This window comes from Macaca fascicularis, chromosome 6, assembly GCF_037993035.2.
Source record: "Macaca fascicularis isolate 582-1 chromosome 6, T2T-MFA8v1.1".
Lineage (NCBI taxonomy): Eukaryota > Metazoa > Chordata > Mammalia > Primates > Cercopithecidae > Macaca > Macaca fascicularis.
Window position 1 is genome coordinate 112998956 of NC_088380.1, and position 22378 is coordinate 113021333.

At 36.5% G+C, this 22378-nt stretch overlaps 1 pseudogene; it reads right to left on the reverse strand.

Moving 5' to 3' along the window:
- LOC141406972 (uncharacterized) overlaps positions 1-19107 on the reverse strand; it is a 42501-nt pseudogene extending 23394 nt beyond the window's left edge.
- Positions 19108-22378: the final 3271 nt, after the last annotated feature.

Below are 22378 nucleotides of genomic sequence, written 5' to 3' on the forward strand. Positions count from 1 at the left end.
CTTTGTGGTTTTATCTGCCTCTGGTCTTTGATGATGATGATGTACTGATGGGGTTTTGGTGTAGGTGTCCTTCCTGTTTGATAGTTTTCCTTCTAACAGTCAGGACCCTCAGCTGTAGGTCTGTTGGAGATTGCTTGAGGTCCACTCCAGACCCTGTTTGCCTGGGTATCAGCAGCAGAGGCTGCAGAAGATAGAATATTTCTGAACAGCGAGTGTACCTGTCTGATTCTTGCTTTGGAAGCTTCCTCTCAGGGGTGTACTCCACCCTGTGAGGTGTGGGGTGTCAGACTGCCCCTAGTGGGGGATGTCTCCCAGTTAGGCTACTCAGGGGTCAGGGACCCACTTGAGCAGGGAGTCTGTCCCTTCTCAGATCGCAACCTCCGTGTTGGGAGATCCACTGCTCTCTTCAAAGCTGTCAGACAGAGTCGTTTGCGTCTGCAGAGGTTTCGGCTCTGTTTGTTATTGCCCTGTCCCCAGAGGTGGAGTCTACAGAGACAGGCAGGTTTCCTTGAGCTGCTGTGAGCGCCACCCAGTTCCAGCTTCCCAGCGGCTTTGTTTACCTACTTAAGCCTCAGCAATGGCGGGCGCCCCTCCCCCAGCCTAGCTGCTGCCTTGCCAGTAGATGACAGACTGCTGTGCTAGCAATGAGGGAGGCTCCGTGGGTGTGGGACCCTCCCGGCCAGGTGTGGGATATGATCTCCTGGTGTGCCTGTTTGCTTAAAGCGCAGTATTGGGGTGGGAGTTACCCGATTTTCCAGGTGTTGTGTGTCTCAGTTCCCCTGGCTAGGAAAAGGGATTCCCTTCCCCCTTGCGCTTCCCAGGTGAGGCAATACCTCGCCCTGCTTCAGGTCTTGCTGGTCGGGCTGCAGCAGCTGACCAGCACCGATCGTCCGGCACTCCCCAGTGAGATGAACCCAGTACCTCAGTTGAAAATGCAGAAATCACCGGTCTTCTGTGTCGCTCGCGCTGGGAGTTGGAGACTGGAGCTGTTCCTATTCGGCCATCTTGCTCCGCCCCCCTGTTTACTAGTTTTTTTAAAATACATCTCATACTTCACATCACATCACCAATAAATATGTCTGTGTGTATCTCGATGGATAAGGACATTTGTTTAAACATAACCAAAGCAAAATAACACCTTAAAAAATAAACAATAATCCAATAATATCATTTAATACATTACTTCTAAGGCTTTCTAATTCTTTTACAAATGTCTTTTTTACAATTTTTGATGGAATAGGGACCAAAACAAGATTCACATATTTTAATTGGTTGCTGTGTCTCTTAAACCTCCTTTAATAGTTGATGCTACATAATTGTATATTCTAGAACTTTCTAAACTTTAAATTTGACTCATAACTTCATAGCATAGTTTAACATGAATCTCTATACTTCATATTCTCTATAAACTGGTAGTTAGATTTAGGAATGTTTCCCCTAAGAATACATTATTATAGTGTGTGCAATTTATAGCATATCACATTGGCTAATACATACTGGGTGATTTCCCCATTTTAGTGAATTTGAGAGTGATTATTCAGGAATTGTCATCTGTATTAGGGTTCTCTAGAGAAACAATTAATAGGATATATATATCCAGTTTATTATATATGATATATATAATATATATACACATATATTATCTGTGTGTGTGTGTGTGTGTTTGTATATATATATCAAACTTAGGAGCAAAGAAGCCAGTCTGAGTCCCAAAACTGAAGAACTTGGAGTTTGAGGTTTGAGGGCAGGAAGTATCCAGCACAGGAGAAAGATGTAGGCTGGGAGGTTAAGCCAGTCTAGTCTTTTAATGTTCTTCTGCCTGCTTTTATATTCGGGTTTCACTGACAACTGATTAGATGGTGCCCACCACATTAAGGATGGGTCTGCCTTTTCCAACCCACTGACTCAAATGTTAATCTCCTTAGGCAACACCCTCATAGACACTCCCAGGATCAATACTTTGCATCCTTCAATCCAATCAAGTTGATACTCAATATTAACCATCACAAGTCCATCCCTTGTCAACTGGAACCCATACACATCTCCTCAGATCATACATAATCTTCAAAAAAGGCAATAATGTTATAGTTATGCCTAACATAATATATCATTCGTACAAATGGAAAACACACCAATCCCCAAACTGAATGCTATTACATACAGTTAACAATAATTAAATACTGATATTAAGTCAATAAATCTTATGTCACATGATAAAGGAAAAAGAAAATAAAATGAAGATATTTTCTTAGCACAAGTATACACATGCACAAACATGTTTTTCACAAAAGAAGGAAATACTTGTTACAGTTACAGTCCTTCTTTCTGCAGCTGTTCACATGGTCATAGCTGGTATTGATGTCTACCTTTTTCTACTACCCATTCTGTATTCCCTTTGCCTTCAGCAAGCACCGCAGCAGATCCTGACTTTTTTCCCAGTGGAGTGACCCAAAAATGCTAAGCAATCTACTTCTAAGTATGAAGAGCACTGATAGTTCTTGGCATGAACTGTTTAGAGAGTTATGAAAAATAAGTACATTTGACACTCCTGATTCACTGCTTGTGAGAAGCAAGGAGTTTAGTGACTCTATGCATAATACCTTTGACTATATGTGGAGAATCGAGGAACATAATGAAGTTGGTTGATTGCTCCTAAGTTCACTGGACAAAGTGATAAAAGGAAATGATGTACTCAGGGATTCTATCATTCTATCTCCCAGCTTCAGAAGCAGATACTGAGCCTCAAATCTGCTAAGATTGTCCTGAGTGAGAGTCTTATCTCTTGCAGAGAATGAATTGAAATTGTCAAAAATCAGACACAAGCTCTTATCACGCAAATGACTGCCCTGCAATGGAAGGCGCATGCACAGCCTCACCAGGTGTCTACTGTTAAACTGAGGCCAGTGATTGGAAAAGAATGGGACCCTGAAATGTGGAATGGGGATGTGTGGGAGGACCCCGATGAAGCTGGGGACACTGAGTTTGTAAACTCTGATGAAATTTTTTTGCCAGAAGGAACAGTTTCCCCATCCCCAGTAGGGGCAACATTCCCTCCTGAACCCATGCTGCCATCAGCCTTTCTATCTTTGTTTGAGGATATAAACCCTGCGCTGCCTGAGGCAACAGTGATGGCCTCCCCTGAGGCAGTTGCCAGGCAAGATAATGTTGATTCACTTCTGGAGTCACCCCCAACACCCTGTTTACTTCTAGACCTATAACTAGACTAAAGTCTGGGCATGGCCCTAGAGGTGAGGTTGAGAGTGTGGCCCATGAGGAGGTGCACTACACTCAAACTGCTTGAGTTTTCTAATTTACATATGCAGAAATCTGGAGAACAGGCATGGGAATGGATATTAAGGGTGTGGTTTAATGGTGGAAAAACAGAGTTCGATCAGGCTGAATTTATTGATTTAAACCCACTGTGTAGGGGTTCTGCATTTAATATTGCAGCTTGGGAGTTAAAATTGGTTATAATAGTTTATTTGCTTGGTTAGCTGAAATATGGATTAAAATGTGGCCCACTGTGAGTGAGCTGGAAATGCCTGCTCTCCCTTGGTTTAATGTAGAGGAAGGGATCCCAAGGCTTAGGGACATTGGGGTGGTGGGGATTAATCACTTTACACCTACTCATCTTAGCTGGGAGAGTTTGGAAGATATACCCTTGAAAAATGCCTTGTGAAATAGATTTGTGAGGGCAGCACTACATCTTTGAAGAGCCCCATAATTCCTCTGTATGTCAGATCTAACAGTGGAAACCACAGTCACTCAACTACAAAATGTAAATACAATGGGAATAATTGGATCCTGAGGTAGCAGGGGCCAAGTGTCAGCACTCAACCATCAAACGCAAGGTGAGCATAGCTATGGGAATGGACAGCAGAGGCAGAGCAGCAATCAGAATACTCTGACTTGTGTAGAGCCCTGACATTGACTAATTAATCATGATGTTGCTAGAAGTGAAATTGATTGGAAACCTACTGCATTACTACTTAATTTATATAAGCAGAAAACTTCCAGGTTGAATAGACAAAAATCATAATTTTAATTATAAAAACAGAATCACAGCTCATCAATCAAGTTCCAGACTTGAGCCAGTTTACAGACCCAGAACCTGTTGAATGAAGGGGAGGCTGGGTCCCCTCAAGGAAGGACCCCACTACAATACGAACAATTTATGCTGTTACTCTTTCTCCCATCCTTCCCCAAGGAGACCTCTGGCTTTTTACCAGGGTAACTGTGCACTGGGGAAAGGGAAATGATCAGACATTTCTGGTACTACTAAACACTGGCTCTGAGCTGACATTGATTCCAGGGAAGCCAAAACGTCATTGTGGTCCTCCAGTTAAAGTAGGGCCTTATGGAGGTCAGACAATTAATGAAATTTTAGCTCAGGTCTGACTTACAGTGGGTCCCCAGGCTCATCCTATGCTAATTTCCTCAGTGGCACTGGCATCCAAACCTTTTTGGATGTGAATCCACTAAGCTGGTGCATACCTAAAATAAACAATCCTCCTGTTCTTCACATTTGTCTCTCCAGTCCTCAGTTTCCGCAACACTAGAATGCATAATTGGCATAGGCATACTTAGCAGCTGGTAGAACACCCACATTGGCTCCCTGACTGGTGGGGTGAGGACTATCATGGTGGGAAAGGCCAAATGGAAGCCATAGAGCTGCCTTTACCTAGAAAAATAGTAAATAATAAATAATATTGCATCTCTGGAGGGACTGAGATTCGTGCCATCACCAAGGTTTCGAAAGATTCCCACCACGTCCCCATTCAACTCTCTTATTTGTACTGTTCAGAAGATAGATGGATCTTTGAGAATAACTGTGGATTATCGTAAGTTTAACCAAGTGGTGACTCCAGTTGCAACTGCTCTACCAGATGTGGTTTCACTGCTTAGGCAAATTAACACATCTCCTGATATCTGGTATGCAGTCATTGACTTGGCAAATGCCTTTTTTTCCATTCCTGTCCATAAGGCCCATCAGAAGCAATTTGCCTTCAGCTGGTAAGGTCAGGAATATACCTTTTATCATCCTACCTCAGGAGTATATCAACTCTCTGGCTTTGTGTCATATTCAGAGATACCTCGATTGCTTTTCACTTGCAAAAGATACCACTGCAAGATAGATAGATAGATAGATAGATAGAGAGATAGAGAGATAGAGAGATAGAAAGATATAGATAGATAGATATCTCCTATATGGGAGTTTGTTAAGGAGTATAACTCATACAATCGCAAGGTCTCACAATAGGCCACCTGCAAGCTGAGGAGCAAGGAAGCTAGTCTAAGTCCCAAAGCTGAAGAACTTGGAATCCAATGTTCGAGGGAAAGAAGCATCCAGCACAGGAGAAAGATGTAGGCTGGGAGCCTAAGGCAGTTTAGTCTTTTCATGGTTTTCTGCCTGCTTTTATGTTCTGGCCATGGTGGCAGCAGATTAGATAGTGCCCACCTAAATTAAGGATGAATCTTTCTCAGCCCACTGATTCAAATGTTAATCTCCTTAGGCAACACCTTCACAGACACACCCAAGATCAATATTTTGCATCCTTCAAAGCAATCAAGTTGAATTCAGTATTAACCAACACATCATCCTAATCTATCCATTATAAAGTTCTGCACAGCCATTCACCTAATTACTTAAACAGTGGTCAGTAATCGTTTCCTACCTATTTTGAGATTATCTTTCAGGAGCTTCCTTTAATATCATACTTCTTCAGTGCTCTATGAAAATTAAGGTACCCATATATCACAGGGATTTAACTATTGAGAACATGCATGTACATTGATAACCTGACCAACTTACCTGTCTACAGAAATATAAGGCTTTCTTAGCTTATGTCTCCACTATCTGCCATGTTGACATTAGTATTTTCATCTCTACAATTATGTTGAATGATATATGCTCAAAAAATCAAGTACAACAATGTGGCTGATTATCTTTACTAATGTTATAGTGTCAGAATTTCCATGTCGTGTGTGATTAAATATATAGTGAATTTTTGTGGTTTTTAACAGAATTTCCATAGACACTGGATACAAACAGTTCCCTAGACAAATATTACCCTTATTTATAATATATTATTTAATTTCCTTTTAAGATGTCATTTTCATTTCCCTTATTTAAGAAAAGTGGGGAATGACTATGTGTTTTTTCTCATTTCTACCTAAAATAGATTAAGATCTTTTACTATATACCAACAGTTCCAGTCATATATTCTAATTATTTCATTGGCATAAGTACTATACATTAAGTTGTATAATTAGGACATGTAATTAAATAAAAGTTGAGATGCATAATTAGCATCCAGAATATCTATGTTTATGCATTACTTTTGCTAACAAATGTAATGATAAATCATTTTTATAAAAATATTGGAGTTTTAAAAGTCTTATGCTTTGGACACTAATCACTTCATGAGTTTAGTCATCAAATCTATGTTTCAAACTGCCTCAGGGAGAAACAGATTTGTCATTTCATTTTATAAGAGTACTCCTAAGCAGGAATGTATTAATGCAATATTTAATCTTACAATATTTTTATGAACATGTGATAATAGTCCTTGGAGAATTGTTATATTTTGCGCTCCCATTCTTCAGTCTTAATTACAGATGCTATAATCTATAAGGTCACTAATCAAACATTTTCAATAAAAATTTTGAAATCTATTTGGTGAATAAATTACTTTTAATAATTATTTATATGAAGAAAGAATAAGCCATATTTTAACTACATATTCCAAACATTGGAAACAAAATTTACCCATGTGCAAGTTCACAATTAATGAGTAAAGCATTTTTGACTGATGTTTTATGAATCTTTCAAATGTCCATACTTAGTATGTTTTCTATTTGAACATTGTCTTAGTCTGTTTTGTGCTGCCACAACAGAATACCTGAGACTGGGTAATTTTTAATAAACAGAAACTTATTTTCTCCCAGTTCTATAGGCTTGGAATTCCAGGAACAAGGCAACAGCATCTGGTGAGGGCAGTATAATTGTGTCATCACGTGGCAGAAGGCAGAAGAGCAAAGAGACAAAAGAGGGCCAAATTCACCCTTTTATGAGGCATTCATTTCCCCCATGAGGGTAGAACACATGCCTTACTACCTCCCAAAGGCCCCACAGCCTAGTACCTCCACACTGGCAACAAAACTTCAACATAAGTTTTGGAGGGGACAAACATTCAAACTATTAACAACCTTGTATTATTCATTTCAGAAATATTGTAGAAGTCATATTTCATTCTTTGTGAATATGAAATACTTCAAAGGTTCTCTTTATCACAGCTCATTTAAGTACATGTAATACTGTACTTGATACTTTTTCTATGACATTTGCTTTGTTCTAACATTAGCAATCATTCCTTTCTACTGATTTATAAATTTCCTAAGAGCTTCCGTATTATTCTGTTTTGAAAGAATCTAAGTATAGTGTGTGTCCAGAACATAATATGAAAGGAAGCTTATGACGTTGATTTTTTAAAACAAGAAATAGTCCAAATAAGGCAATTGACGAAAGGCATTTTAAAATCAACATTTTAATAGATTTATTATTAAATTCCACAAAATTCTCAATTTCTTTATTTTCTTTCTCTGTATCTGTCTCTCTCCTCTCCCCTTTCTGTCTCCCTCTTTCTCTCTCCTCTTTCTGTCTCCCCCATCTCTCTCTCTCTTTCTGTCTCCTCTCTCTATCTCTGTCTTTCTCTCTCTCTCTCTCTCTTTCTTTTCCTCCTCCTCCCCATCTCCCCACCTCCCCACCTCCCCACCGCCCAGAGAAAACACTCTAAAGAAAGAAAGGGACTGAGGAACATAATCTACTTAATAGCAAGCTGAGAAGGCTCTGTTTATATTCTGTGACTCAGTTCTGTATACACTTTCACCACCTTCAATTACTCTCTGAACATAGTCTCTAATTATTTGCAGTCATCTTAAGTCAAGCTGGACTGTGCTTACAAAACTAACTGTAATACTGTTTCCTGAAATACAGTTTCAACTCCAGAACAAATTATTCTTGTTCCCATCCCATTTTATATTCTCCCTTCGCTTATCACCATGTAAAATTATCTTGCCACTTTTTGCTTGTTTTATAGCAGTTTAGTAGTTTACTTACTCACACTCAGCGTCCTCCACATTCCCACAGCTCCCTACCTGCTCCCTCAAATTTTCATGAGAACAGAGACTGTCCATCTCATTTTCTCCTGCATCACCAGTCTTTGAAGCAATGCTTAACACAAAGAACCTGCTCAGTAAACATTTTCTCATAGCTTGGTCCCTGAGATTTGTGCATATTTAGCTTTTTGTATTTTCATTGGTATTGTGTTTGGTAGTTTTTTTTTTAATTTCCATTTTTATTTTACATTCGGAAGGCACATGTGCAGATTTGTTACAAGGGTACATTGCATGGTGCTGAGCTTTGGGCTTGTGTTGATACCACACCCCAGATAGAGAACATAGTACCCGATAGGAAGTTTTTCAGCCTTTGTCCCTTCCCTTTCAGAGTCTCCCATGCCTATTATTCCCATCTATGTCTGTGTAAATCCAAGATTTAGCTCCCACTTATAAATAAGAACATGCAATATTTGCTTTTCTCTTTGTGCCTTGGTTTGCTTACAGGAATGGCCTCTAGCTGCATCCACGTTCCTGCAAAGGACATGACTTCTTAATGGCTATGGAGTATTCCTTGGTGTATATGTACCACGTTTTTTAAAAACAATCCACTGTTGATGAACACCTAGGTTAATTCCTTGTTCTTGCTATTGAGAATAATGCCACAATAAGCATAGGAGTGCATGTGTCTTTTTGGTAGAACAATATTATTTCAAGTGTATAAAATGAGTAATGGGATTGCTGTTGTGTGTCGTAAGTTAAATGAAGTGTATTTTGACTACATTTCAAATATAGTCAAGTTATAGTGCAATTGGCATTATTGCTCTTTATATTTTTCTGTTTGTTCTTTTCAGGCAGAGGTTTCTTAGCATATTAGTCATGAGCATTTTCTGAGCTACTTCTAACTCTCAATGTAACATGTTGTCCTGTTAAATAATTTCAAGCATGCCTAACCATTCATTGTCTTTAAATTGCAGGTATAAACTCTGTAAAATTATAAATTGATGTCTTTTATTTGTTCAATCCTTTATTTTGCTTATCAAGTCTATCTAAAACTATTTTGAGATGTTGACTCCTAATATGTAGCTCTATTAAATGCACAAGATTGTATTTTAGTACATATAAAAATATATATGAATAATTTATTAAACATTTTCTGGAGCACATTATTTTTTTTAACTGAGAGAGATATACTATATTCATGGATGGAAAGAAGAATAATTAAGAATACCTTTTCATTCTCATGAATTACAGGTGTAAGATTCAAATAAAATACAAATGAGGTTGCTTTTGTAACTTGTCAAAATTATTCTAGATTTCATTTGAAAAAACAGATAAGACTATTTAAAAAAATTAATAATATGAAACTTTTCTACCAAAAATTAATAATACTCTACAATAATGTATATTGCATGAAATACACAATAAATCTATTTTATCTTATATAATATTTTGTAAATAATATTATATGTATGTGTTTATAAAAATAGTATTTTAAAAATACAGTATAAGAATTATCAGGTCAATGGAAGATAATAAATATCCTAGACATTAATCTTAATATAATCCAAAATCATTTAGAAATCTATGTATTTAAAAACCTGACGAAATATACACTGATTTATAGGTATCTATTTTTCTGTCTCCCTTCAGAAAGATATTATTCTGTCCTTTGGTTATATTATGCCCTTAACAGCTTATATATTCTAATTCAGTTGCTTTCTGCATTATTTCACAGTACCAGTTCTGTTCCTAGAACAACAAACCAACTAGCCAACTAATTACTTTATTTTTTTTAATATGGTAATAATCTTTGCATCAAGGAAAACTGAATTAAAAATTAAGTGGATTTACAAAGAACTTGCAGTATTTATTCTCATTGCAAATGTGGGAATGTTTCTGTTTTAAAAACAAAATCAATATCAGGGCACCATCTACTACTGAAAGTATTAAAAAGCAGTTCATTTCCCTACTGTTGATATTTTTTGAAAAATGTATTGTTTGTGTATTTCTACAATATTAAGAATGCAAGTACTTTTTAAAAAAGTGTGTCTCATGGTGCTAGACCTGCGGAAATACTTATCCTTTCACTTGAAAGCCCTTTTTTGGTATGAAGACATCTATCCTGGTCCCAGGAATTTTGGGGGTTAAGCATCATAGCTTCCAGTTTCCAAAATTATATGGTTTCTAAAACAGATAGCTCCAGCATGGCAGAATTCATTTAGAGGCTCTGCAAATTGTTGCCATGTCTTCCAAATTTTTCAGTTATTCTCGTGTCCCAGTGTACTTGACTTTGTAAAGTAACAGAGATCTATGACTTTTAAACTTTTTCAACATAACCTGCAGTAAAAAACAAAAATACATTTTTCATCCTAATTCAGTACATAACATTTATTGAGCACACTTCATGTGCTATGCAACTTTCTACATCTATGTACTGGGTATTCAGAAGTAATTGGTATAATAAAAAATACTTATTTTCTTGGAACTGATAATCACACACAGATACACACAAGTATACACAACTATTTCTTTATACCCATTGCATGAACAATGTTCCCTTGTTCTTTTTATTCCATTCTATCCTTTTCTATTTTTTTTAGTTATAACAAATAAAAATAAAACACTTTTCTCTTTAGGATCCACAAAGTGATTCAGACCTCACTAATGGATCTTGACTCCAGCTTTGAAAAACCCTGACATAGAGCTATTGCATACTGTTAACATTCTCATTAAAACAACCTAGAGTTTAATGTTTTTTAAAATTCTTGTTTAATTGTTGGTTTCTCTCACTAACTTCTTCTATCACCAACATTTTCACTGAACTGCTTTTGAGATAGGACTTTCTGAATCTGTGTTTATGTAACTTGTTTTTAATCTAAATGGAGAATCTTTTATTTATTTCTGTCAAATTCTTCTTTATTGGTTTCAGTCCATCATTCTAGCATATCAAGATTTGTGAACCATGCCACTGTCATGAAATATATTAGATAATCCTCCTAAATCTGTGTCATCCACAAATATGAAAAAGGTGGCTTCTATGTTATGATCCAAGTGACTGATAAGAAATACAGAAATTTGCAATATTTTTCTTTAGAGACCTATCTTGTGAACATTGGTTTATCAATCTACATTTTAGAGTTATATTTGCATATCAAAAATGAGTTCCCTTAATTATCCTATGATCCTGTCTTAATTTTCTCATACAAAAGAATCCTAACAGATTCTCAACAATGTTACTATATTCTTGATTTTTCTTTCCCTGAGATATCAATACCTTATTTATGAATACAGCTAAGTTTCTGATTATCCCAGCCCCATCCTTTCACAATAATAGCCTTAAGTTTACAAGTTCAGCATCAGAGCAAATGAGACTCTGATATCACAGCACATTAAGTTATTCTCAGAACTAAGGGATGGTTTGATGTGTATGCTGCAGGGATAAGCAATATTCTTGGTGATCATAATATCACTCAACTATTTCTCCTCAACTATTAGTGATTTCCAACCGATAAGGATTCTGTCTTAGTCACAATGTCTTAATGTCTGTGACAGCTCCTGAATGGGACTAAATTCTAGTTAGCTAAGGCTAGATACTCTTCATCTAGTTCAAAGATCTCAATTTTTCTGTCGAAAGCATGTTTCTTTGGATGTAATTTGCATTCACCTGATGAAATGTTATTAATAGGATGCATTAAAAGGATGGTAGTAACAGGATGGTTTCCTTAGATAAGAATATAGGGCAAGGGATTAACCAGTTCTGAGTATGAATCCCTATTTTAATCACAAATGTACTGCAGTACTTTTGGCAATATCATTAACCTTTCTAAGTCTCTGTGCCCTTTTTTGCCAGAGATAGGAGTGCAAACCTCACTTAAAAACAAGGTTCTTGAAAGAATAGATTATGTGGTAAAGAGCACGTTCTATGTAATCACTGAATAATAAGCATAATTATTGATTGGTATATGAGCATTATTTTTAAAATGGGTTACTTTTTAATAGAAATGTTGAATTATGATTATAATCAGGGGAGGGTGGGAATCTTTATTCTTAAAGAATGCTTGCTAGTGATACCATCTCCTTTCACCTCTATATAAGACACTTTCATCCCTCAATTTTGTCAATCTTCTCAACCTTGCCAGAGCAGAGAGCATATGGGCATTTTATTATTATAGGCATTTATATGCAATGCCTGACAACCACTAGCATTAGCTCTCTTTGAGTTTTGGCAAATCATTCAGCTCTCCAAGCCCAATTTTTCTCATTTGTAAAACAACAAACTTTTACTTTGAGGCAGTTTTATAAACAATTATGGATAATATATGTAAAATACCACAATAATTGGCACATATTGAACACTGAGTAAATGGTGACTGTTATTATTTCTAGATGTTTTTTCCTATTCAATTAAAGAATGTGATCCCTAATACACAAGAAAGGGGAAAATGCATCTTTAGACATTCTTATCTTCTTTCCACCAGGAATATTCTTCTGTCCTCTCACAAAATTATAATTACCTTTCCTCTCTAAGCAACTAACTAATACATCTAGATGAACAGCCAAATTCCCAGTGAGGAGGAAAGTGCCATTAAATTAAATGGCCTTGGTCAACTAAAGCTGCCTCTGTACAGATTTTAGGTTTGGTCTAAAGGTTTACGTAGTAATCTGTAACCTAACTTGATCTGTAGACAGAACCACAGCAGCTAAACTTCAGGCAACCACAGGCAGCCAACTGTTGAAACCAGGTTCAAATAAAGCAAAGGCTCAGATGTAACGAGTCCAGCTGTTTCTGCACCTTGGTTTTGCTGTCTGTATGTCACCTTCCTTTCTCTGTTCATAAGTGTTATCCAACCATGTGGCAGTCCCGGAGTCACTCTGATCCTACTATAGTTCTGGGGGCTGCATGATTTGTGAATTGTTCTTTGCTCAGTTAAACTCTATTAAATTTAATTTACCTAAAGGTTTTTCTTCTTTTATAGTGCAGAGCTAATACTTCTGCCATAGTAGCAGAGAAGACATTTTACTAGGAATAGTTGAGAAGTTTTGTAATTAATAGTAGAGCGTTTTCAAGCAGGGAGACACAGCTGGGTTTGGAATTAACCCTTGCTTAGTCACAATGTGAAAGTTACTGAACCTTGCTTATTATGTCTTCTATCAAATATGCATAATAGTATTTCTTTGAGTATACAGTGGCATAAATGAGAAATGTTTAAAATTTCAGTGCTTAGTACATTGGCAGGCAGTAAATTACTGATAAATGGAAGCTCATTGTTATTTCTTCTAGTACTCAATTTAAAACTTACTTTCATGTTCCAGTGGTCTTAATTGATGGTGGAGGTCATAACTATTTTACCTTTAGAGTGTGAATTTTAGTATTTATTGATCAACATTTTCAAATAAGACCATTTAGATGCCCTGTAGTGTTTCTTATAAATTAGCCATGTAAAGCTTGATATTTTTGTAAAGCTGCCAGGGGTTTCACCTGAACACAGGATTTATATAACTACTAAGAAAGATGAACTATAATTCTGAGAGATAACTAATATCCATCAGCAATTTTAGTCATGATGAAGGCCATCAATAAATCTTGCAATCGTGTTGCTGCTCTTGTTGATGTGGTTATCACTGAATGGTCTATCATTTCATATCCTGACTCCTAGATTAAATCTAATTTCTGGTGTCATCCCTGCATACTTCAGTGGCATTTCATGCAACTCCATAGGAATGTACAAGATGGTAGACATAATTTGGAGATACTTCCTGGTCTCGATTGCAATATGTGAAGACACTTTCCAGTTCTCTGGTTGGGAAGACATGTGTAGGGATTCTGGGTCCTTGATTCAGATTAGTAAGATAATGTGCTGGTTCTATTTAACTTCCTTTCCTCCTATAGCATTTTAGAAATCCCAAAATATATCCTAAATATATTATCCTCCTACCTGTACTGGGTACCTCTAAAGGGGAAAATACATTTTCTAGTCTATAAAATCCCATTTAATCCATCTTGAAGGTATTCATAGAGAACAAGATTAACTTATTTGAACAGTTGGGAAAGTGGGCCTAAAAATACAATTATCTACGTACAAAATAAGCGTTCATTACAAATCTGTGCTTCACACATTGTACTAGAGCTAAGGAGACATTGGCCCTGCTTTCCAAGGGATCTCTTGGTGAGGAAATGGGGACAGGCACATATGTAAATAATTAAGCAGAATGTAATGCTTATTATGCCAGGGTTAGAGAAACCCTATTGAAAGCAAGGGAACACAACTCTTATATCTATTTAAGGCTTCCTCAAACTGGTAATATTTGAGTCATCAGAAGAGTTGAATTAGGATAAAGAGCAGGTAGAGAATCTCAACTAAAGAGAAAGAGAGGAGAGAATTACAGGAGAGAGAGAAGAGGAGGGAAGGAGAGGAGAAGAGAAGGAACAAATATAGAAATTGCCCAAGTAGCAGTCCCTGGACATTAAACATCCTACCAGTACTGATATTGATGAGATTCTAGAGGTAACAGATTATTGGTAGAAATAACTAGACCTTAAATACAGAAATCAATATTTCAGTCATTCAGATATATTTTGAAACACTCAGTTCTTACCTACAAGAAAATAAAAATAGTAGTTATTTTCCAAGATTAATATGTGAAATTTTAGAAATTCTATCCCAAATACTATTATTATTCCAATAAAAAATGGAAACGATATGTTATAAACAAAATCATGGGTTACTTATGTAAGTGAAACATCTGAAACTTTTCTAAGAATTTTTACCATTTTTCTAGCTGGTAATAATCTACCTTTTGAAATTTTATTTCTGTGATTTAGGTAAACCTACACTGATACAGATAATCTCATAAACTATATTATCAACCACATTTGCTAGATTGAACTAGAAGTATGGAAAGAAAAATTGTACTATAGTAACTTTATACTTCTAAAATTATTTGTAAGGGAAAGATATGAGATTTATTCAGTTTTATATAAGTATTTAATTAGGTAATGTTGTATAGTGTTTTGAACTTAAAAGTTTAAGTCTAACATTCAACTCAACACTTGATTGTTAAGAAAGTGTTAATATGCTTTTATCTATGCAGTTAACACAATTGTGCCATTTGCAAGTAATTTACCTTAAGAGATATTACTGAATCTTTAAAATTAATAAAAATTAAGCATAATAATGCATGTTTACATTAAAGTCCTATTTAATCAGAAAGATTCAATTTACAAAGACAGTTTAGAAGCAAGTCATTTTGTCTAAATGGTCCAGTTGGTTATTTCCATTCGTACTTCACCTTGAAAGCTAAATTAACTACATCATAAAATAGGGATTTATACATTACCAAAAATATTTCGAGTTATACTCTGAAGCAAAGATTAGCCTTTAAGGTCATTTTTCTGCTTTATCTTAATTGGCTAGCGGTTTCCCCTAAGTTCTAGCTAATTGATATAGAAATAAGTCACAAGTCTATTTTACTCTGAGATAGAAGGTCAGCATGCATCCAATAGTAATATGCTATTCTTTTTCTGCCATAAGTTTTATAGATAATTATCTTTCTTAAAGTCAGCAGACTACAGGCTCAAACATGACAGTGGATTAATAGTATCATATTAATTGTAATGATTGAACTCATTTTCCCTGGTGTTCCTGTGCATACTGATCATGACAAATGGCAGGCAAACATTTACACAGATTGATTGAGAATTCAAATTTAAATGTATCAATACTTATTGTTTTAGTTATTTTCACTTGTTGAATAAGAACAAGCACGTTAATAGTTTTTACAGAGGAAAAATAAGCTTCATAGAAACCAGGCATCAAGCAGAAACGTTAAGATTAATGTGTCAGATTGACCAAGGTAAGGAGAATCAGGGAGCCCATCAATGGAAAAGACCTTTCTTTTCTGTGAAAACAAGGCAGTGGACTGGGGACTCCAAGACATAACTATGAGCACTGCCCTCAAGCCTTCCCAGTCTCTTACTAATGTAAATATAATATTTTTGTTTCCCATAATAGAAGAGAGAGCGGATAGTTTCAGGAGGAGAAAATGCACAGAAAACAACAGTGCACACTATAAGAACATGTTCAAATTACAAAATATAAAGTAAACTCATTAAGGAAATTTTCTGGGCCGGGAATAGTAACTCACACCTGTAATCCCAGCACTTTGGGAGGCCAAGGCAGGTGGATCACCTGAGGTCAGGAGTTTGAGACCAGCCAGGCCAACATGGTGAAACCCTGTCTCTTCTAAAAATACAAAAATTAGCCTGGTGTGGTGGCGCATTTCTGTAATCCTAGCTACTCGGGAGGCTGAGGTAGGAGAATCACTTGAACCAGGGAGGTGGAGGTTGCGATGAGCCGAGATTGTGCCACCGCACTCCAGCCTGGATGACAGGGCAATACTCCATCTAAAAGAAAATAAAATTTCCTGTGATGGAAATTAAGGAAATTAACTAATTTTAAAAATTATACTCTCTCTTATGAATTGAGTTAAACCAAAAAAATTTTCAAGAAAAATAATAAAAATCAAATAAAAGCAAAAAAAAAAAAACTCAAAATTGACAGTGCTTTATCATTATCTAGCAATATAACAAAGTAAAAATGTTTTAAAGAAAATGTTAAAATTGGAACATTCTTGATAATGGAAAAATTATAGGGATAAGTATATAACGGTTTTCATAATGCAGATGCACACTGTGAAAAATGAAGGTAAGGCACATGTATGAAAAGTAAACACCAAGTCCTCAGAAAGGGATTCAGCACACAATGCTCCCCGAACTCCATCTAGAAGCACGGGACCAGCTCACTCCAAAACCAAAATTCTGGCCACTTAGTGCTGCTCACCCATGTCTTAGCATTCTCTTCTTTCTCTAAAATATTCACTTTCCTCAGTTTTTTTATTTTTTATTATTTATTTATTTATTTATTTATTTTTTGAGACAGAGTCTCGCTCTGTCGCCCAGGCTGGAGTGCAGTGGCGCGATCTCGGCTCACTGCAAGCTCCGCCTCCCGGGTTCACGCCATTCTCCTGCCTCAGCCTCCCGAGTAGCTGGGACTACAGGCGCCCACAACCGCGCCCGGCTAATTTTTTGTATTTTTAGTAGAGACGGGGTTTCACCGTGGTCTCGATCTCCTGACCTTGTGATCCGCCCGCCTCGGCCTCCCAAAGTGCTGGGGTTACAGGCGTGAGCCACCGCGCCCGGCCTGTTTTTTTATTTTTTAGACTTTTTTGGAACTTTGAGAACTAAGGTTCAAATCTCTTCTGTGACACAAAGAGACGTCTTGATATTACATTTATGCACCACTGTTCTTCCCCCATAAACACAAATAAAACCAAAAATAACAGTTTCACATAAAAGCATTTTGTTTTAACTTACAGTAGCAAGAATAGATGTAAATGTGATGATCAGGGGCACAGACTGTGTGGCCACATTGCCTGGGCTCCAGTCCAGCTCCCCAATTACCAACTCACAGCCTTTAGGCAGGTTGTGCCACTTTCTCTAAAGTTGATAATCCTAGGACCTATTTTGTGTGCTTCTCAGTGAAATTCATTGTGAGGTGCTTATCATGATTCTTGCCTCATATACGACTCATGTATTTTTAATAAATAGCCTAGGCTTGTGGAAAAGTAATGTTAATCTCTCTCACACAGCCAGAAGAGGAAAAAAAATCAGTTGTGACACATCACTTCGTAATATTTCCTGGTTACAATGAGTATTCTTCTATATATTTTTAGATTGCCAAATGGAACTATTTGGCTCCTTGAAAAACATAAAATTAAATGTTACCTGGAGACTTAGAGCATAAAAGTTGTACATGGACATATTTGTTGGAATGTCTAGCTCTGACAAATCAAGCATCAATATTCAATCTAAACACAAATACATTTTTATTTTAATTATTTAATTGAGAATTTTCCAAGGAACTTTCCTGTCTTCTATAAATGGAATACAATAACAAAAATTTTGTGTTTTTTCCTTATAATCCAGATTATTATTATAACATCAGGTTTTGTATTGAATTTTACAGCAGTAAGGGCTGCAAAACATATTAAATTGTTTAGAGCTCTTGATACTGCATTAATTGTTTATTCTTTTTGTTTGTTTCGTTTCTTAAGATGGAGTTTCGCTCTTGTTGCCCAGGCTGGAGTGCAATGGCGCCATCTCAATCTCGGCTCACTGCAACCTCCACCTCCCAGGTTCAAGTGGTTCTACTGCCTCAACCTCCCATGTAGCTGGGATTACAGGCATGCACCACCATGCCTGGCTAATTTTCGTATTTTTAGTAGAGATGGGGTTTCACCATGTTTGCCAGACTAGTCTCAAACTCCTGACCTCAAGCAATTCGCTCACCCCGGCCTCCCAAAGTGCTGGGATTACAGGCATGAGCCACCGCGCCTGGCCATTTATTCTTTTTTTAATGATTATTTTCCTTGTTGTCTCTCAACAGTCCTCTGATACAAATAACAGTGTAAAAATCCCTCATCCTCTTTCAAGTTTGCTACTTTCCAATATCGTGTGCATTAAAACCAAGGAATGATGCATTTTTAAATTGTATGTAATAGAATAGTATATAGATCTGATTAAAGTGCTGCGGGAATTTCTAATGAGATAAGGGCATTAGCTTAATGTATTAACTCTGATATCTAGATGGCTGGCAAGAGACCTACGCATTCTCTTCAGTTGGGTAGTTAGCTGATTTAGTTCCCTGGAAAACTGAGCCTACCATCTTACATGCTAACATGTGATGAGGAGTAAATTCCAAGGGAAGGAAGATTGAGAAGAGGAAGAGTGGCTAGGAAAGGATGGTTTTCTATGAATAACTCTGTCTCCAAAGGACCTTTTCAGAGAAAGGATGGTCAAATAATTTTCTCATTGGCTTCTGTCTTCCACTGATGAACATTTGCTTCACACAGTGTCAATTCCTTCATACTTATCCGTCGTGCCATCCTCTCAGGTAAGTTATCAGGGGCATCTGGTTCCAAGACAGCCATGGTAGCACCCAAAGTATAAGCCACAAGGTGCAGGGAATGTCACCAAGTGGGTGCAAACTGGCATTCTTCTCTGCTAGCAGCTTGCAGCCTCCAGGACCAGGTCTGGCAAGCTAATATACTTGTGTGAGCTCACAGCGGCCCTCTGCTCCTTTCTTGACTCCATGGGAATAGAGACTCTCCAGAGCAGGAGGCCAAAGTACCTTGAACAAGGCATGTGGCAGCTTACCATTGGGTTGTGTCACTGAGAGATATGAGGGTCTGGGACCAACTACTGCAGAAGGCCAGGCCAGCCAAGTAGGCCAGGGGTCACAGAGAACTGGCAGCTCTGAGAGATAGACACTGCACACCAGTGGCCTGCTTCCAATGATGGCAGAAAGCCACTCTTGGGCCCAGCTCCTGCTACTAGGTGATCTTTTCTCTAGGATCCACACAGCAGCCAATTGATGTTCAGAGCTGGGGAATCCCTGTGGCTCATAATCTGGATCCAAATATGTTAAGTTTATTAAGTGAGTGAACACTCAAACAAATAGTCTAAACTATGTTCTCATTGCTTCCACTTATTTGATGAGCGGTAAAAATCTTGAGTGTAGTTTTTACCTTCAATATAAATGAAATGCTTTCTAAGCATGTGCAATATTTAGTGTTCTTAGATTATTTGCTAGGGCACTTGTAGAACCAAAGGGAAAATCGACAGAATTTCTTAGGCTGTTTTTGACAATCTAGCAATATTTTGCTCATTGTTTATTTCTGGAGACAGAATTATTAGTTCAATCCTCCAATACAAAGATAAGAATGGGAAGTTATTTATAGAGTTTTTTCATATATCATTACATAATTAACTTACATTGTAATACCACAATGAGATGAGATTTTAAATATATTACTAGGCAAATAATTACTAGGCAAATAAATAAATTTAAGTTTTTGTCTGATGCTCTAGAATTACGATAATTTCTGCTTCAAACTAGTGGTTTTTGCTACTCTGAAAATAATTCCTGACAAAGTTGAGCCATAATGAATTACTAAGCATATACTTGAAACAAACACAGAAGTTATTTGTCATCTTTACAGCATACTATAAGCCTAATAATGGGATAAATAATAATGTAATTTTACGTGTTGCCACCCAGCACTAGACATAAAAAACTCTTCTCTCTAAAATGCTAATAAAATCTGTGAACTTCCTTTTAAAAGAATCACTCTGCCTTTTCATTTACTCCCTAGTTAATACTACTCTTTTTATCACTTTTTTTTTAATTGCCAGCTGGAAATAAAGAATTCATTCACATGGGCATTATCTCTCTGCATTCCTGTTTCTTTCCAATCAGGAGCAGGATAGGGCTTCAGTAATCCTAACTTCTGGGCATCTGGAAAAAAGTGTTTGTTCCAAATCCATACAAATGCTGAATCATAACATCTGAGAAGGGTGATGGTGATTTTGCCATGGAAATTCAGTGAGCAGTAATCTTAACATTGACTGAGGATTAAGTAAATGGTGAGAAAATGGAGATCCCCTTGTACCCAGCAGTCCTTATAACTGCTAATTTACTACATGATGCTAATTAAATGAAGCTGGCTTCATAATGGCAATGTATGGTGCCTGTGTAGGAAAGCTGTTAACATAATTATATCTCTAACACAGGGGGCAAAGCAGATTACAATTACTAGAAAGCCATGGGATATAGATACCATGAGTGTTACATTAGGAGGTGGATTTACAGTTCTAAATTTTCCCAATACAGTGTAAAATTTGTATTTAAGTTTGCATTCATTAGGTGGCATCTAATAGAGATATTTAAAATATAAGCATTCTTCTCTAGGTAATCAGTTTTTACATTCAGAAAAGGAGGAGATAGAGTGTATTTATGTGTGTGTGTATTGGTAAAATAAATTTTGGTGTGCAATTTCCTGCCTTGTCAAAATATTACCTCTTTTGAAGTATGTATGGTGTGACAGTTACATATCAAACCATAAATAAAAATTGGCCTATAAGAATGAAAGTACCTTAATATGCAATATTGGATCCCACTTCTCCATACTCTTTACCTCTTATCTCCCACCATGGCAACATATTATTAAATATCATTCAAAGAATATCAGGCTGAAAAAGGAAAATCTCTCAAAGGTGAAATATTTTCAAAGCCAGTTTACACTATTGAGAATAATTGGCATGGAGTAATTTCGTAACTCCAACATTTTGTGAAAGGTAAAGCTGTTGTAACAAACCTGCCTGTTCTCAGAAGCCTGGTTCATTTTTTCTACTTACTATTTTTAAGGGTGTTATGTGCAACTTATAGTACTAACAGAAATATGAAAAATTCATATCTAATTTGAATGAAGGTAAAATTTTTAGAATGAACATGAGCAGATAAAGAGATATAGGAATCAAATAAGAAAATTTTAAAAAATTTAATATTGCTCAAACCCATATGCTAGCCCTATACAGCATAACAAGCATTTTGAAAACTGTTACTCTCAAACTCTGGCTAATCTTTCTTTTTGAACATTTTAATATGTAAAAATGGTTGCCCAGAATATCAAGATATCATAGAATATCTTTAAAATAATTGATTAAGTAGATGATTAATCATGAAGGCAACTGAAACGCTTCCTGACCTCTGGAATAATTTGTAAAAGAAACTGAGTATTTGTTGATTGGAGAAGAATTAGCCTTTGCATATTGCCTTCTATATTTCAGGAACTTTATATGTGTTGTCTCATTGAATTTTCAAAACAACAAGCACCACTAGTGCTTGCTTTTATTAAGAAACTGGAGATCCTGAATTATTAAGTACCTTGTCAGAGGTTCCCAATCTAACTTCTCCCCACATCTAATTCTTTGCATACATCAATCAGGCAATCCTGCTATCTAGTACTACTCAAGGATGCCATGAGTCCTCAGGATTTACTTTACCAAAATTATAGAAGTGTAACTTGTGTTTATGTATTTATTTTTGTTTTGATAACTTATATGATGTAGAAAATAACAGAAAATGATGTTATGAATACCCATGTACCCATTACCCAAATTTTTCCATGTTAAGATTGAACTCAGTCATGCATTTACATGTAAAATAAATTAAACATTACAGATATCTTTGTGCTTTCCTCCCCAACTTTCCTTCACTTTATCACCTCCTAGAGCAATGGTGTTTTTGAACTTGGTGTATAAATCATTATACATGTTTTAATAGCAGATATATACCTATAGTTAAGGACATTACATAAATATATATATTTGTATAAATGTTTTGTACTGTCCCTATGCAAC